Genomic DNA, 17,679 nt, shown 5'->3' with positions numbered 1-17,679 from the left:
CCTCAGGGCCAGGGAACATGCCCACCTCCAAGCCATTGAACAGGAGTTCGATGATGCCCTGGCCCATGACAACATCCAGTGAGCCGTTGGACTAGCCCGCTGCCCTTGTAAATAGTTATGTAGTTAGTGTTAGGTTTCCTTTGCTTTTTTCTTGATTTTGGACCTTTTGGACAATGGCCAACATTTTTGTATATAGTGTTTTTATTACGTAGTATTTTTAGATAGGTTTAATTTCTTCAGTTGGGATCATGGACCCTGGATTGTTTATCTGTATATATATATAGTTTACTGTTGGATTATGGATTTTCTTTTTGATTTACCCATGGAGCAATGGTTTTTGGTTTTGTTTTTCCCTTGGATGTACTTTTTTGAACTATGACTTTGGACACCTTTCCTTTGGATTATGATTTGTGGTTTTTCATTATTTTACGGACATGCTGCTTTTTGATTTTAATTCCCATTGTCGTTTGTTTATTTTTAATCCCATTTATGTTGCTTTTAATACATTTTTTCCATCAAACTTCAATGTGTAGTATCATATCATTGGTTTCATGCATGTCATGAGATGGGTTTTGACATTCACTTATACCCATTGTGTGTATGTGAGGGACATGTGTTCATTTACATACTTGCCATTGAGGTTGTATCATGTAATTGGCAATTCTGAGTGGGTGGATGCAATACTTGGGTGGGTGTTTGGCATGTGGAGGCTGCCCATAAGGGCCAGGGATCTAGATTGTGATGACGTGTTGGCTGGGGGACATGTGTCAGGGCCTGCTGGCAGGTGCCTCGCAATGCTGGGGGGTGGGAGTGCTGGGAGACATGTGTGGGGGCCTGGTGGAGGGTGCCCCTGACTGGTGGGGGGTGGGGGTGCAGGGAGACAGGAGTGGGGGCCTGGTGGAGGGTGCCCTGCACTGCTGGGGCATGGGGGTGCTGGGAGACAGGAGTGGGGGCCTGCTGGCAGGTGCCTCGCAATGCCGGGGGGGTGGGGGTGCTGGGAGACATGTGTGGGGGCCTGGTGGAGGGTGTCCTGACTGGTGGGGGGTGGGGGTGCAGGGAGACAGGAGTGGGGGCCTGGTGGAGAGTGCCCCTGACTGGTGGGGGGTGGGGGTGGAGGGAGACAGGAGTGGGGGCCTGGTGAAGGGTGCCCCTGACTGGTGGGTGTGGGGGTGCAGGGAGACAGGAGTGGGGGCCTGGTGGAGGGTGCCCCTGACTGGTGGGGGGTGGGGGTGCAGGGAGACAGGAGTGGGGGCCTGGTGGAGGGTGCCCTGCACTGCTGGGGGTGCTGGGAGACATGTGTGGGGGCCTGGTGGAGGGTTCCCTGCACTGCTGGGGGGTGGGGGTGCTGGGAGACATGCATTGTTGATCAGTAGTGCAAGGTGACATGTGGCTTGGCTGGGGGGCATGCCCATGGTGGATGGGCTGCCTGCGGGACATGAGCAGGGGTGCAGGGTAGTCCCCCGTGTTGTGGGCTGCCTGCAGGGGCCATGGAGGTTGTAGAGCGAACACCTGGGAGGACCCACACGGCCAATTCACGTGTAGTACTCCACAGAACCCCTGAAATACACGTACCCTGCTTAAATCGCGTGTGAAACTTCCTGCGCACCCCGAAATACACGTACACAGGACATTCGCGTGTCGAACTTCCCGCGCACCCCTGATATACACGTACCCTCATGGAATCGCGTGTGGAACTTCCCGTGCACCCCCGAAATACACGTACCCAGGACATTCACGTGTGGAACTTCCCACGCACCCCTGAAATACACGTACCCTGCTGAATTTGCGTGTGGAACTTCACGCGCACCCCGAAATACACGTACACAGGACATTCGCGTGTGGAACTTCCCGCGCACCCCTGAAATACACGTACCCAGCTGAAATCACGTGTGAAACTTCCCGCGCACCCCGAAATACACGTACACAGGACATTCGCGTGTGGAACTTCCCGCGCATCCCTGATATACACGTACCCTGATGGAATCGCGTGTGGAACTTCCCGTGCACCCCCGAAATACACGTACTCAGGACATTCACGTGTGGAACTTCCCACGCACCCCTGAAATACACGTACCCTGCTGAATTTGCGTGTGGAACTTCACGCGCACCCCGAAATACACGTACACAGGACATTCGCGAGTGGAACTTCCCGCGCACCTCTGAAATACACGTACCCAGCTGAAATCACGTGTGAAACTTCCCGCGCACCCCGAAATACACGTACACAGGACATTCGCATGTGGAACTTCCCGCGCACCCCTGATATACACGTACCCTGATGGAATCGCGTGTGGAACTTCCCGTGCACCCCCGAAATACACGTACCCAGGACATTCACGTGTGGAACTTCCCGCGCACCCCTGAAATACATGTACCCAGCTGAAATCGTGTGTGAAACTTCCCGCGCACCCCAGTAATACACGTACCCCGCTCGCACGGGGCCAATCGCGTGTGGAACTTCCCGCGCACCCCTGAAATACACGTACCCTGATGGAATCACGTGTGGAACTTCCCGCGCACCCCTCAAATACACGTACCCTGCTGAATTCGCGTGTGAAACTTCCCGCGCATCCCAGTAATACACGTACCCCGCTCGCACAGGGCCAATCGCGTGTGAAAATTCCTGCGCACCCCAGTAATACACGTACCCAGCTGAAATCACGTGTGAAACTTCCAGCGCACCCCAGTGATACACGCACCCCGCTTGCCGTGCTGGTAGACGGTTAGTGCAGCCCTTTGCGCTGGATTGGGGATTTTGATAGCTTTTCCCTGCGCAAGGGGCGTTCTTGGGGGCGTAACTGGCACTGCTGCAGGCTCGCTGCGCCACTGTGCGCCACGGCTGGTTTTGGTGGCTGGAATCCATGAATACGCTGTGCGCGGAAATGTATTTTAGCGCACGCGGCTGGCACAGGGATTTGCACGCGCACACTGTGCGCCAGCCGCATGCGCCACTTGTGCGCTGAATTCTATGAATTGCCCCCTTAGTCGCTTACCTGTTTCGTAGTATTCAATCTTGTTCTGGTTATGTCTTGCTGAGCAGTACGATTGTATAAAGTCATGTCAAACAGTATTCCACTGAATGTGCTTTTATCTAAATCTAATTATTTTTTGATGCGCCCTACTCCTGCAGCCTAATATTTTGCAATACAACCTACAACTTCTGCAAACTAATAGGTTGCAGTAACTCAAACCTTTTAATTTTAGTTACTGCAAAGCTGCTTCATAATCCCTAACTGTGCTACTACACCTGCATCTCCATGAATGTCCCTATTTTTCTAAATCACTACGCACCCGGCATGGTCACCAAAGCACCAGCATTGAAAATTCGCAAACATGCTACTGAGAGTCTGTGTACCTGGGATGCTTCCTCAAACTCACCCTCCAACCAAGCCTTCACCTCACCCCAAACCATCACGTGCAGAAAAACACACAAATTCAAACCTACTAATATTAGACACCCCACAGCAGACACACACTGAAGGCACATCTCTGTTATGAAGCACCAACCATTACGCCAACCCACTGCCCTCCTAATTATAGATAACAACCAACCTTAACCCTTCCTCCAACATCCTTCTATTCATCTGATTTCCTACTCTCCATGAGACCATTCACAGATTTTCCATCTCTAGAACTTCCAACAAGGATCCTTATCGCTTCCTTCAGTATCTCGTCAAACTCCATCCCGAATCCCACAATCAGTTTTACACACCATCCTCTGCCCCTCTCCAGATATTCCTTAAATACCAACCTTTTCATCTCTCAAACCCCAACTAAAATCAAAGCCATCCTCATCAATGCCAGATCTGCTGTAAAGAACAGACACTTCATCCGTGGCATACACATTGATAAACAATGTGAACGCCCTCATCAAAGAAAATTGACTCATCCTTTCTATTAGATGCTCTAGTTCCCCAGGCTTCAACATGCGTTCAAATTATAATAGAGACAGATTCAACAGCGTGGTCACCATCATCTTCAAATACCTCCTCAAAATAAAACACATTGATGCCCAACCCTTACCAAACAATGAATCCCTGCTGCTGAAATGTTTAGTATTGCTGACCTTTTCATGCAAATCCCTGCTCCGGAACAGTATTCCTCCACCTAACTCCGTTTTCTTTAAAGCTATTGTCAGTGAAGGACATGCATAGTGCTTATAAATCCATTGGCTGGAGGCCGACCTTGTTTTTATACCAGTGCGGATTTAAAATTTTGATGGTAGGCTTTGATGGTAGGCTTGTCCAAAACACCCCCTCAAAGAGTTCTTATGAGGGGGTGTTTTGGACAGGAAGGGACAGAAACCGATGGAACTGAGAATCTGATCGCACCTGACAGCCGATGAAGAGACATAACGGAGGGTGACTGAGTTGCAGATTGCTCAGATCTTGGATGCCTGAGAAATCCAGCACACAGACTCTGGCAGCCTGAGTCACTGCATCGTCTCCAGTCATCAGCTGGTTCCTGCTGTCCTGTTGGTAATATCCCTGATGGTTCTCCAGTGAAACCTGGTTCTCCAGAAACAAACTCACACCACCTGCTACAACACGCGACCCCAGATCGCTTGACTACAATGACTAGCCCAGTGGTACAAGAAGGCTGATCCGGGCAGACACAGAGGTCCTCCATTTTAGATCCATGGAGTCTCGGACCACGCCGTAGCCTCCCTCGCCAACTCACAGTGGGGCTTGATGGGACCCACTAAGACACCAAAACCAGAGGTGAGAAGGCCGCTGGGGACATACACTTTGCCTGGTACCTTATGATCTTGGCTGAAACATGGCCCACGTCGGACCCGCTCTAGCCGCATATTGTATCGGCCTGTCCGCCTTACGGTCGGACTGCTGTGATGCTCTGGGTGCCGACTCTCCTGGTCTGCCTGTGGGGAAGAGGGAGAGCACACGCATGGAGTGGGGCAATCGCACATTAGCCACACCTGCCTCGTGTGGCCACAGTATGTCATAATTACATCACGCAATAACCACAGACAACTATGTAAAGTCTTTGGAAAACAAGGTCACAGTTTTATTTTGGAGCAACATGAAAATGGGACGGTCCCAGCGACATACTAAAGAATACTTACCCTTCTGGTTGTACTGCCAGTCAGTATACATTTTCGGGAACACCGACAAGAGATGCTGTAGCCTAATGCCCTGGAGGGAAGTCAGTGCCCGTCACTTGGTTTTGGCTCGAGCCCGGTCATTCTTGACCCACTCACAGCCGAATCTGCAGCGTAAAAAAAACCCTCACTGACTAGGACCGGCCAACACTCTGCCACGCTTTGCGGGTGTTTCCCACTGCCCACAATGCTCCCACGCATCTAGGACATACTCATCAACATTCCTATCTGCAGCCAGCCCTTCTTAATTCTGTCATGAAGACATCCATTCCCTTGTCAGACAGATGAACATCGTCTGCAGCAAAATGTGAAGGTAGAGAATTTAAACAGCAATGTCCCACAAAGCCCAGACTTTCAGCTTTTGCAAATTTCTCAACGCTCCTATTAAAATGCCTCCTGGACCTCTCCATCCCTTCTTGGGAAATGGCGCCATGTCAGAGCTACCTTGGCAGGTAACTCCTGAGCTGCTATGTGCAGGGCCACCTGCACATGGGCCAAAAAGAGACATTGACCCAACTTGGCCAGGTCGTTACCGCTCAAATGGATCACCATCATCTTTGGCTCCGGCCTCCATTGACGTAGTTGTCAATGCATGGTGTCTAGCAAGGAGTGCAATCTCATGCCTGGGATACCAAGCAATACGTTGGGGAAACCCTTCCATTGCAGAGCCTTCTCTGCCTGTGTTATAAATGAATGACTGATAATCCATACTGCATCATCTGTTGGAATAAATCTGAGTGTCATAAAAAAAACTCTTTCGCTCCTGCCTACCCCCCCAACCTTTGTTACTACCCAAAACCCCAGAGCGCGAGGAGGGTACTCATTTATTAGGGGGGGCTGTCAATTTCCCCCGGACATGGGGCCCATCTGTGGGCGTACATAAAGCCAGTAGTGGCCAGATTCCCTTCTGCCCACCTTCATGATGACCATTGGTGACATGCCCTGTAGAAATGCTCTGGTGGCCGCCCCTCTCATGAAACTGTGGGAGGACCAACCCTCGCCATGAATGCCCAGTGCCCCCAAGGCCATGGACAAAACCTTCCTGAATTGGAACACCAAGAGGGGGGAGGTGTCAGCATGCACTAAAAGGGGGGGCGCCTTCCTTGGGCCTGATTGCTAGAAAGATCTTGAGGAGGTGAACCAGGCAGCTGTCTTTAAGTGGGGACCCATGAATCTCTATACTTGAGCCCTTACCCAACTGCTCAGTTTTGCATTTCCTCAGCCTAATTTGGACCCATTCGCCCGTGCCCTTGCAGAACAAGAAAAAGATCAAAAGGCGGGGCGGCTGCTGGAAAAAAGACTGATCTGTAGCAGTCCCCCGCCTTATATGCGTCCTTCAAGTGCATGCCAATGGAATCCGGCCCTGGGGACGCGTCTTCTGCCTTAAAGGGGAGGAAGAGTAGAGGCTGAGCACCCCAAGAAGGAGGCGGCCAAAGGGGACAGCCCGCTATTTAGGCTGTCCCTCTAGTGCCCCCTGCAAGTCCATATGCAACCTCACTGCAGATCTCCCCACTGTGACAAAGGGGTTATTTTTGGAGCATTAATTGGAAAGTAAGGCGAAAGAGAGCAGAGTAGACATCCTCCTTTTGTCATCATTGAACGGTACTGCTCTTTGCACCTCCAAAGTGGATTGCCCGGAGAATCTCTGCTCAGCTTGGTTGGCGGTCTGAGCAGGTGCTGGGTGCCAACCGCACCGGAGTGCAGGGGCCACCATACTTGTTGCAGCACTGTTGCTGGGCCAGATGGGGCCTCCTTGGTGGAGGTAGCATGGTGCTGCTTCGGCCGCTATTATATCTACACCGGGGTGGCACGTGTCACTGGTCCAGGCACCGCTATTTTAGCTGGGAGTGCCATCTATAGTGGTGTGACACGACTGACTGAATACCTTGGAAGAATTGTGCATTAGCTTTCTGTGACGAGTGTGGTGCTCCATGGTCAGTGCCCCGTAACTCGGATCAGGAGAACGGCATCAGCTCCCTGTGACAGTCCTTTGGGTGGCCAGTGTTGTGCAAGATCAGGGCACCCCAGTAATTTCTAAACTACTGTGTGCTGCAATGGAATGGCCTAGTGTTCTGTAGTCCTCGTTTTCGGATGCTGTTTAATGGGGGCCTGATTAACTAATGGGAGTTCGGACAAAATGTCCACTTAGCTGTGGAGCGCTCTACATTGACCACTGTTCCCACCTGCCTTTTGCCACTGAGCCCTGTTTTACAGTTTAAATGACAGGGAAGCAACTAAAGTCCCTGACCCCCTTCGCCCCTCTCTTTCGGTATGGCACACCATTTAGATTGCAGAAGGTTATAGCCGGGAGTCACTGATCAGGGAAATGCTTGTGCTACTGAGTGCAGCAGGCGGCCACATGATCAAAGCCCTTAGAAGCAAACATCTTCTCCATCCAAATTGCACCACACTTAGAGCAGACAAAATTTAAAAAAGTGAATCATTGTGGGCAACCCTTGGGACATTATACGTTAAGAGCCCTACAATGCCGGATCATTCAATGCTTCCTCTTTCCCAGGGTGTTCTGGTAAGCTTAATCAGCCTCTCTTCAAGCAGGCCAACGCTCACAGATCACTGAAGGGTGCCTCCACATCTGGACAACCCGGTAAGGGATGGGTATCTTGGTTCAACCCCAGTAAGAAAGAGCAGAGGAGCCTCGGGTTGGTCGCTCCTCACTGTGCACAACGTAAGGGCCCCAATGGTGGAGGACTCCTGATGGTCCACACCACCTAGCTGAGACTGGGAGACCCTGCTACTCCAAGCATCTAATAAGTGGTGACTCTGCATGCATCAAACAACCCTCCTATCTCTCAGCGACCTGGGACAAGTTGTCTGCTCCTGTCTGTCTGCACCTCTCTTGCTGCTTGATCGTCTGTTTCATTATCAATAAGTCTGTGGTGCCTACAGGATGGTTTAATTTCACCTGGGACTTCAGCCCCTATTTTTGTCCTTTGCCTCCACCCACATTTGTCAAGCTCGCCTTTTGTTGCTGCTTTACTCCTTGAGCTGCATTATGAGCACTGTCTTTTCTCCTCAACCTGCCTTCTGCTACATGTGCCTGATCTCATGTTCTAATCTTCTGGGGCTACTGTGTGGCCTCTCCGGGCATATCCCCACCCCTGTGAGCTAATTTGGGCTCTATCCAGTTCACGGTGGCTTACGTACTATAGGCATTGGACATCACTTTCTAAGCCCTCTATTCTCCTCACTGAGGCCTTCACCGGAGAGGAAATCTGTCCACTTATTGGCAGCATTGACTTTAGTTCCAATCATATCATTGCCTCACCTGATGCATCTGTACATCTGGAGGGCTGACTGTCTGTGAGACCATGAGGGGCACGAAAAAGACCCTGTTCTGCTTCTTTCCTATGTCATCTGTCTGCTACTAGGCCGTCTGGTGAGTTAATTGTGCCTGTGCAGCTCTCCTCTCTCCCACCCACTCTCCTTTCATTTCTCTGCCCTCTCTCTGCATCCATGACACTCTCGATCTTTCCTATTTACTCCAACTGCTACTCTATCACCTATCCCTCCCCCCTATCTAAATCTGGAAGGAAAAAGTTCAAAAGGAATCTCCTGGTTTCCAACCCCGGCCTGAACATCGCTGACACCTATGTCAATGCCTCTTCCAGGCAGACGGTTACAGACAATCTCTTTGTCGCTAGCTCCCCTGATCTATGGATTCCTCTTATGGTCTCTGTCCTCTCTCCCTTCTCCTCTTCTCCCATTAATATAGGCACCACACCACTTCTCTGGTGGCCACCCCCCTTCTCCTTCTCCACCTCCAATGGGCGTACCACGTCCCTGTACCCCCTCAGAAGTTCTTCAAAGGTGGTAATCAGGTTCACCCTGCAACCTTCAGCTCTTGCTCTGCTGTCAAACACGCTTGTGATATCTGTCTCCTCCTTGAAGACTTTGACCTCGACTTTCTCACCCTCACTAAAAGGTGGTTCACTGCCAGCTCTGTCACTTCATTTGACACACTCCTTCCTCGCCAAGCCCAAGCCTAAACGATCCGGAGGCAGAGTGGCCTTGATCTTCCCTGACTGGATCCCTGCCACTATCATTCCCGCCTAGTCCTACTCCTCCTTTGAATGCCTCATCTGCAGGCTTGACATCTCAACCATCTACAGGACCCCTGATCCATCACCCACTTCCTCTCTGAGTGTTTGGACCTCACCTCTTCCATTCTTGCCTCTACCTACAAACTTCTCCTCCTTGCCGACTTCAATATTCACCTGGACTCATCTGATGTGGCCATCAGTCACTTTTGCAGCTTCTGCCACGTTGTTTCCCTCACCATCCATCCCTCTGGTCCGACACATTCTGCCGGATATACCTTGGATGCTATCATCTCTTCTAACATTTCTATCTCCGGCCTTTGCACTACTCATCTCTCCTGGTCTGCCCACTTCCTCCTGTCTTCTCATCTGGATCTCTTAGGCCTCCCTACTATGCCTTTTCCGGCACTGCCTGTTTCCTTCTCCGTCATTCGACCGATGAAATGAGTGTGAGTTGCTGCCTTTGCTACCACCTTCATTCCCCCTCCCTCCCCTGCCACGGACACCCTTGCTGACTCAGTCCTTGCTAACCCTTGCCCCTGTCCTGAGGAGCAGAATGAAACCTGCCCCGAAGCGTAACACATGGTATGACTGTGACCTAGCCTATTTGAAACGCATGTGCAAAGTGGCTGAGCGGCAGTGATCGGCCTCAGTTGCATCCTCTGACAAACCGGCCTGTCGCCTGCCCCAAAAACATTACAGATTCTCCAAGCCTGCATCAACTGAGCCTCTAACAACTCTAGCAAAATATTCAAAATTTGCAAGCAACTTGCCAATCCTTCTGCAGTCTCCACATCTCCCCTTCCTTCCCTGACCCTCTGTAACTCCCTGGCTTCCCACTTCCTTTCCAAAACCCAGAACATAATTTCCTCACTCTCCACTACCACCCCTGTCCTCCCTCCCCTGCTCTCATGTCTCCCCTATTCCCTCCCCCACCTCTCCCCACCTTCTCTCCCATAGCACCGGATGAGCTCTCCAGAGTAGTCCTCTCTCTGAAAGTCTCCTCCAAACAGGTGCTCCTCTGTTCCTCTGGAACTATCACGAGCAACAGTGCCTCCCTTGCACCTTCCCCAGCAGATGTAACCCTCCTCTGCCACTGGATCCTTCCCTCAAGCACTCCCCTGTGCATCCCCTCCTTAAATAGGCCTCTTCTGGGGGGCACTTTGCACAGTTTACAAAATGGCCACTGTCTTAGAGACTTAGAGGCTCCAGCGATGGCATCATAATCCTTAACAAAATCCTCCGCTCTGAAGCCCTGTTCACCCTCCGGAGCCGGTAGGCATAAACATGAAAGATAGGGGCAACCTCTGAGCCAATTGTTTCCCTTGACCAAGCACCCTGTGAGTGACACTGGCCGCTGCCCTGTGACAGCCGCAAAGTGACTGCCGAGACTGAAGTGGGGGAGGGGTGGACCCTCCGCGCCTGAATGCAAGCAGCGGCCTGCAGCCACGGTCCTTCTCAAGAACGGTCTGCTCCAGCGATAGCCATGATTACTGGCTGAAAAGAGAACTGAGTGGCAAACTCCTGGCCCGCTCCTTGAGGTGCAGCTGCCTCCTTCAAGCCCCAGTGAGAACGCTGAGGAGCTGGCGCTCAGAATTGCTCCGGGACTCCATTCGAAGCAATATCAGCCTACGCATTCTACGGGAGGTGAGACGCACACTGGAGAGAGACCTGGTCGTAGGCAGACCTCAACACGCATTCTACCAGACCGCCGTGGAGCGGATCACCCTGCCAGCAAGTTTTTGGGGCTATCCACCTGGATCTCCCTTACAGCAGACCCTATCGCAGTACTGAATCACAGCTGAAACTGAAACCAGTGGCTGAGACGCAGCCATCGGGGGCCTCCGCATAATGTTTGGAGTCGAGGTGTGCCTGCCAATAGCTCTTCACCCCACATGGTGGGAACCACCTGGATACTATCGCGCAACCCCTCCAACTCCGATCCCCGATGTGAGCTCCGCTGACATTAGATTTCCAAGACAGGGTTGCGATTACCGAAGACACCCACTCTGCACCTGAAATCCTAGAACAGTTGCATGAAACTTGCCAACCCGTTAGGCAGGAACTGTCTGGACATAGCCACATGGCTCCTGCATCCCTGGACCCCTGAGTGAGCGCACACACTGTACGTTGCACGCTGGGGGGAGACTAGCCTGCCAACTACATCTGCTGCGGCGGCGGATGGGAAGGACATTGCAGCACGGCTAAACATGGAAGTGGGGAAGGCCTTGTAACATCCCCCCTCAATCCCCTATCAGCTACAGTTTACAATGAATACTGAGCAAACCCTACAATGCGCAGACCGGAGGGTACTTGATTGCTTCCTCTAGGCGGCGACTTGGCCCGGGTCGCGCCGGACTACAAAGCAGCCCGGACCCAGTTGCTGCCGCACCTCACCCAAGGCATTCCAGATCTTTCAAACGTCTCTTGCAAATCCCTGCGACACTGGGGGACAGCGATGAGCAGAGCCAGTGAGGGCTCCCCCCAGGCGACAGTGGACTGTAATCGGTTGGTGCTGTGATCTAGTCGCCAAGAGCGAGCCCGCGGAGCCCCCTGATACTGCCGAACAACCCTTTCAAACAAGACTGTGCAACAGGCGGGGGACACCTGAGGAACCACAAACACAGGGGACCCCTCAGACTACCAGGCACACACTGAGCAAGTGAGCCTGTCTCCCAAACCCACATGGTCCCCCCCTCCCCACCACCAGAAGGCAACTAAGCAGTAACCAAGGTGGAGAAGAGTTCTGCCTCGTCGTTACCCAACACTGGGTACAGGGGACTGAACTCTGCCCGTTTAAGAAGACGCTACTGATGTAATACTCTCACTACAACAAGCAGTCACTAGCATGTGACTTGGCACAAAAGCTCAAAAGAAAATCAGCCTGGGGAAACAGCACGTCAGGCGAACGGATAGTGGCAGGTAGACAAAGGAACCTAGAACCCGGCCAGTAGGGAAAGGCTGCAGGTAACTACCCTGTACAACATGCCATACTGCGGTGCTCCATCATTGCATTGAGGAACTTGGGGTGTGGGCAGTGATGCTCCCGGAATGAGCCAATCTGCAGACAGCCCTACCATGGTCAATCCCAAGAAACAGGCCAAGATGGACCAATTTGCACGAGCAGATCAGCCTCAACTACCCCCATCTCCAGACCAAGTCTAAGGTACGATGCTGGATCTGGGGACCATGGGCAGAGCGCAGGAGAAATACAGATCGGCTGCAGCCACTTGGAGCGAATTAGCTGCCCATAGCACTCCACTACTCCACTACTCGGAGCCACTGCAGGCTTGTTACGTTATGTTAATGGGGGGAGTTGGGGACAGGGGATGGGGTTGGAGGCCGGTAGGTTTTTGTTTCTGCCGTGGGTGGGCTTGGGAGGGTGGGAGACCTGACATTGGCTGTTCTGCCCAATGTCTATAGTTACTAAGGTTAATGGAAGGGGGTTGACGGCTCGCACAAAATAAAAAGGGCTTGTATACGCTACCACAACTGATATCTCATCACATGAACTTAAACTCCAAACACCAACAATGACGGCTGAGACACCACAAGTAATATGGCTATGACCACAGTAAGGGAGAAGCCGAGTGGGACACTCTTGAAAATGTCTTGGAACGTGAGGGGACTTACCAACCAGAACAAATCTCAGTTGATTGCAAACTATAGCAGAAACCACAGGGTAAATATACTGTGTCTACAAGAGACACACGTAGTCCGAGCTAGCCCTCTCCCCAAGCTAGTGGGATGGGGTGTTCACAGATATGAATCTTCCTACACCACTCACTCCAGGGGGGTGGCTATATACATCCACAGTACTCTGCAATATAGACTACATGAACAGATTAAAGATGTGGAGGGACGTTACATAATACTAGCAGGGGAACTACCTGGTACAAAATTCCTACTTATACATATATACACACCCAGTATGGATTCCCCAGAGTTCTTCTACCAATGCGCAAAACACATCCATAGGTTCCCAGGCTATGATATTATATGGGTAGGTGACTTTAATTTGGACCTCACACTGAAGCTAGATAGGTCTGTAACTTTTCAGCATACTCTCCCTCAAGCTGCTAAAGCATGGTCCTCTATCTCTGACTATCAAGATCTTCACGATGTATGGCATAGTGAACACCCTGATGTGAGAGAGTATAAGTGCTTCTCTGGGATGCACAGTAGTTCATCCAGGATAGACTACATAATGGCCACCACCCCCATTGCCCGGAAAGTCTCAGAGGCAACCATTCTCCCCGGACCCGCTCCGACCACTCACCAGTATTGGTCTGTATCACAGACCTTACGAGTCCCCCTGGGCAGTTCCGGTGGCGTTTTAGAGCCACATCCCAGGAAGATGTAGCATTCCGAGCTGAAATAAGCCAAGACATACAGACCTTCTTCTAGGCCAATGAAGGATCGGTACCTGCCCAAAGCACAATATGGGAAGCTTTTAAAGCCTCCATAAGGGGGTGTTGTATCTCCAATGAAGGGGGGGGGGTGCTGAAAACACTGTGCAAGTCCATGCAAGTACAGTAAGACACCATTCGGGAACTGGAGAACAAACAGGGCACCTTCGACACGCCCAAGCTCTGTAGGGACCTGAGAGCACAAAGAGAAGAGCTTCTTCAATAGCTTCCAGGGAGGAGAGATCCCTGGGTGACCCGATACTGGCAGCAAGATATGGAGAGGGGGGTCACCCGAGTAGAACCCTGGCGTGGGCCATTAGGTGGCAACAACAGACTAACTCCATAGCAGAGATAGAAGATCAGAATGGGGTACTTATTAAAGACCTACAGGGGATCAATGACAAATTCCATGAATATTACGACCGGTTATACACCAGAGCACATCCAACTAATACAATATCTAGACGAGATTGCATTGGTCTGGCTAGATCAGGACCAGTGTGGCTCTCTAAATGTCCCAATAACTGAAGTGGAGATCCATAATGCAATAAAATCACTCCCCAATAGCAAGGCCCTGGGCTGGATGGAATAACAGCAAAGTTCTACAAGGCATATGTGGAACTGCTGCTTCCCTATCTCATGGGCATATACGAGGGCGCAATGTCAAGAAGTACCCTTCCGGAATCCACTAGATCGGTGTTAGTGACCGTAATTCTTAATCCCGGAATGAGCCCCGTACAGCTGTCGTCGTACAGACCATTGTCGTTGATCAATACTGACAATAAAATCTTGGCCAAGATGCTAACAGAAAGCCTACTACCTCACATGCCGGCACTGGTCCTCACAGACCAAGCTGGATTTATTCCCGGCCGGTCCACTCAGAATAACTTGAGGTGCCTATTCACCTTAATGCACAACGTAAACCCAGAGGTACCGATGGTGATCGGGGCCCTCAATGCGGAGAAGGTCTTTTACTCCGTCGAGTGACCCTTTCTCTTCGAGGCCCTCGGGCACTCAGGGTTCGGATTAACATATATCCACTGGGTGAGACTGCTGTACACGGCCCTCAGAGCAGCAATATCCAGGAACAACACGATCTCAGAATACATCTACCCCACACATGGCACTCGCCAGGGTTGTCACTTTTCCCCAATCCTATTTGCTCTTGCAATGGAGCCCCTAGCCTGCCATATACGTGAGCTACACGCACACCGAGAGATTCGAGTGCACGCACATCTTACCTCCATTTCTCTATATGCAGACAATTGGCCTCATTACGACCCTGGCGTTGGACCATGGTGCTTTTAGCACCATGGTCCATGCCGGATTCCGCCATGGTAGATGGCGGAATTACCGCCCCATTACAAGGTTGGCGGGGCGGTAATTCCCCATTCACCATGGCCCCTTCCCCATTCCCATTTTTGGCCCATAGGGCACAATGGGAATGGGGAAGGCGCTAATTACGGCACCGTAAATTACGGTGCCGTAATTAGCACCAAGGTCGCTTAGCGCCTTGGCCTTTAACGCCTGCAAAAAGCAGGCGTTAAAGTGTGAATCTGGCGTTAAGGGTTTAACGGCGCCGCAGCCTTTTACTGGTAGATGTGGGATAGGGGTGAAGAGACAATCGTATAAATATACATGGGAGGCCGTGCTGGGTGAACCGCTGAGTGAGGCACAATGGAAAATTATTTGTATGCAAACCCGACACATATCCCTAAACTGTTGATACAGACTGATTCACTACAAATTCATACATCAAGTGTATTACTCCCCCCTTCAACTATGTAGGTTCTTCCCGGAGAGATCCCCCACCTGCAAAAGATGTGGTACAGAGCCAGCAGACTTTTATCATGTGGCCTGGAACTGCCCATGCATTAGGACCTTCTGGGAGAGGATTGAGGGCGCAATGACCAGAATGCTTTCTCCGACACGTGTATACTCACTGGGGCTCTGGCTACTTGCCCTGATCGAAGGAGGATCCCGCACTGAAAAGAAACTGTTTGGATATGGCCACAGGGATAGCCAAATATCTGGTGGCGAAACTATGGGGCAAGAGTAACCTCCCCACGTTTGCAAGATGGTTGGAGATCATGAGTATTTGTGAACAAAGGGAAACCAGGTATTTGTCAACACTCCCAATGACCAGTCGTCCATTTGACTATCGGCTCCCTTTCTGGTTATACTACTTAGACACTGCCCAGATGGCACAGTCCCCTTGTGAGACCCTACAAACACAGCGGCTTAGAATACCCCGATGAATATTTATGCTACCTGGCAGCCCAAGCACAATACATAGCGGGATGGAAGCCCCCTGGGCCCGATTCCCCGCACTCTATGCTGGCAAAGGCAGTCACTAGCCCGAACAATTCGATTGGTATGATCTGGGGCAATAGAGGCTCAGTCCAAGAGGTGAGGTCCAACCTATAATCGTGACATGTAAAGCCTGGGAACTGGTAAATCAGATGGTGGGTACTGCTCCCAATTACCATCCTGACCTTTTCCGAAATATAAGATAGCTGGGATCCCCCTCACACATGAGAGATCTTTCCAGGAGCATTTTCAATCTCTGGGGGTGCAGACCATGGGAAGCCTGGTATAGAATGGTCAGATTGTGCAATGGGAAGAACTACGAATGAAGGGGGATCATAACGCCGTGACTCTGCTCTTCGACAGACTTAGGGGGATACTAAAGACCAAATAGCCCAATTTCCCACAGGCCCCAGCCCCTAACCCGGCCCAACAATACGTGATGAAGTCCCCATCCACCAAAAAACTGATGTCAAATTGAGTAGATGTGGGATAGGGGCGAAGAGACAATCATATAAACATATAAACATACATGGGCGACCGTGCTGGGGGAACCGCTGAGTGAGGCACAATGGAAAATTGTTTGTATGCAAACCCAACACCTAGCCCTAAACTGTCGATACAGACTGATTCACTACAAATTCATACATCAAGTGTATTACTCCCCCTTTCAACTATGTAGGTTCTTCCCGGAGAGATCCCCCACCTGCAAAAGATGTGGTACAGAGCCAGCAGACTTTTATCATGTGGCCTGGATCTGCCCACGCATTAGGACCTTCTGGGAGAGGATTGAGGGCGCAATGACCGGAATGCTTTCTCTGACACGTGTATACTCACTGGGGCTCTGGCTACGGGCCCTGATCGAAGGAGGATCCCGCACTGAAAAGAAACTGTTTGGATATGGCCACAGGGATAGCCAGATATCTGGTGGCGAAACTATGGGGCAAGAGTAACCCCCCCACGTTTGCAAGATGGTTGGAGATCATGAGTATGTGTGAACAAAGGGAAACCAGGTATTTGTCAACACTCCCAATGACCAGTCGTCCATTTGACTATTGGCTCCCTTTCTGGTTATACTACTTAGGCACTGCCCAGATGGCACAGTCCCCTGAAGCAACCCTATAAGTATCCAACTGGGCCCGGAGTGAGGACGCCTTAGCACAACTGGGTTGGTGTGTGTGACTCCAAAACGAGACATCTAATTCCCCATTCAATGTAATACTACTAATATTCAATGGACAAATACATCTCCTTAGTGGATATACTGTGAGCCAGGTGGGCAGGTTAGGGAGGGGGAGGTCATGGTGGGGGGATTGCTTCAGTATTGTTGATCTCTTGTTGTTTGAAAATCAATAAAGAACGTTTTTTTTAAAAAGCCCTCCTCTGACCCTCCCTGCACTGTTAACTATTGCCCTATCTCCATCACGCCCTTCCTCGACAAACTCCTCGAGAAGCGTGCCATCTCCCAACTGACCCAACATTATGACTCTATTGGTTGTTTCCTAGACCATCAGTCTGGCTTCAGAGCTGCCAGAGGCACGGACACAGCTCTACTGGACACATGATGACCTGCTCTCTAATATTGACGCTAATTCTCCTTCCGTTCTTATCCTCCTTGATCTTTCTTCTGCCTATGACACAGTTAAGCATGTAACCCTGATGAATCAGCTCCATGACACCCTTGGCATAACGGGTTTAGCTTTGTATTGGTTGACCTCCTTCCTCTCGAACATACCCTCCCAGGTCCAACTGGGCACTTTTCTCTCCCCTATCACACTCTCCACCT

The sequence above is a fragment of the Ambystoma mexicanum genome, chromosome 3q, assembly GCF_040938575.1.
Source record: "Ambystoma mexicanum isolate Mex_15411 chromosome 3q, UKY_AmexF1_1, whole genome shotgun sequence".
Lineage (NCBI taxonomy): Eukaryota > Metazoa > Chordata > Amphibia > Caudata > Ambystomatidae > Ambystoma > Ambystoma mexicanum.
The sequence above is the reverse complement of the archived record's forward strand: the minus strand, read 5'-3'. Positions refer to the sequence as shown.